General features: G+C 44.2%; 1 pseudogene; it reads right to left on the reverse strand.

Moving 5' to 3' along the window:
* Positions 1 to 221: 221 nt before the first annotated feature.
* On the reverse strand, positions 222 to 653 carry LOC130854945 (coiled-coil-helix-coiled-coil-helix domain-containing protein 2-like; annotated as a pseudogene).
* Positions 654 to 1,648: the final 995 nt, after the last annotated feature.

Raw genomic sequence — 1,648 nt, forward strand, 5'->3', positions numbered from 1 at the left:
AACATCTGCCCAGCCCCAACTCAATACCATCTCAATGAGTTTCTATATGGTGAGGACACCCTCTTCCACTGCAGTCCTGAAGCACAAAAACTATTAATGATTGAGGAGAGGTTTAACTGGTGGTTTCACACTTTATATCTCCACTATCAATTATACTTTTAACCCTAAATCAGCGTGGTCACGAGAGCTGATTTCTCATGCCTTCAATTGGCACTTCTTCATTAAGCTAACCCGTTTGCCAGTCTGCGCTGTTTCCGCACCTCGCTGAAACCCTCACAAAGCTTAAGGTCACCCTGGGCCTGGGCACACTCCCAAAACTGTTTCACCTCAAAAAGGCATGGGCCATTCTGCTGCTGCTGTGCCGGCTGGGTTCCCTGAGTCTCCTGGTAAGTGATGTCGGGCCTTGGAGGGCTCAGCATTACTTCCTGCACTGAAGCCCCCGGTGATGGCGTGACCACGCCGGCTGCAGCGGCTGCCATCTGGGCCATCAGACCTGGCTGCCAGGGAGCAGCAGCAGGGGAGCCAACAGCAGAAGGGGGAGCCGCTGCTGGCGGCTGGGCGGCGGGCGCGGGCCTGGGTGCAGCTCTCATCTGAGATGCTCAACTGGCCGGAGGGGCCACGCGCGACCTGCCGCACCTGCTTCTACCGGGCATTTTAACTGCGCGGCAAAGCGGCGTCCAGGAGAGCGAGACTCGGAGCAGACCCTGGCGGCTTCTGCGTGGGGCGAGATCGGAAGTCGGAGGCTGTATTAATATTTCTAAATAATATCCATACTTCTATTTGACGTCGCTCTGCTGTTTTTTTACATTATAAAACAAAAAATTATATTGTCAAATATGTTTCTCTTTTACGGGATCTGCTTTTCTAGTTTGGTTTAAGAGTGCTCCCCTGCTCCCATCCCCATAATTTACACAAATCTTAATTCTAACTTTTCTTGTATGATTTCGTTATTTTTATATTTTAAGTCTATAATCCACCTGGAATTTATTTTTGATTACAAGTACCTAATTTTATTTTCTTCCAGATAGTCTATTGTGCAGTTGTTGGAGAAATTGGTCCATGAGAAACCAAGCACCACACTTGGAGGGTTGGAGAACTCAGGTTTATTAAGCCAGCGGCCACAGATGAGCTAATGCTCCGAAGTTCTGGGCCCCCGAGCTCAGGGTGAGCTTTACTTTTATAGGGGTCAGTGCACATGTTTACAATTAGCATGGGTGGATTGGTTACTTGGTTTACAGAGCATGGAAGTTTCCAAACAGAAACTTATAAGAGCAGGTGCAGAACATTCCATTTTTAGCAGAACATCTTATGGTTACATCAGATTGCTAGGTCATCCTGTTATTTTGTTTTCCTTGGCACAGCAAGCATATTTTACAAAAGCAGAACAAGCATGGAGTTATTTTTAGCTGAGTGCAAGTTTGTAATTTTCCTCTTCACAGTGTCATTTTCCCCATTAAACTGAAATATTATCTTTAACATGCTTTAATTTTTTATTGTGACTTTTTTCACCTGGATTTTTATATTGTTCCTTTGAATTATTGGTCTTTTTCTGCTAATATCATATTGATTCAATTATGATGGCTTTTTGTATTCTTTATTTTCCTTTTTTATCACCTACTTCTCATTATTCATTATTATTTAAAAATTT

The sequence above is a fragment of the Hippopotamus amphibius genome, chromosome 6 (genome assembly GCF_030028045.1).
Source record: "Hippopotamus amphibius kiboko isolate mHipAmp2 chromosome 6, mHipAmp2.hap2, whole genome shotgun sequence".
Lineage (NCBI taxonomy): Eukaryota > Metazoa > Chordata > Mammalia > Artiodactyla > Hippopotamidae > Hippopotamus > Hippopotamus amphibius.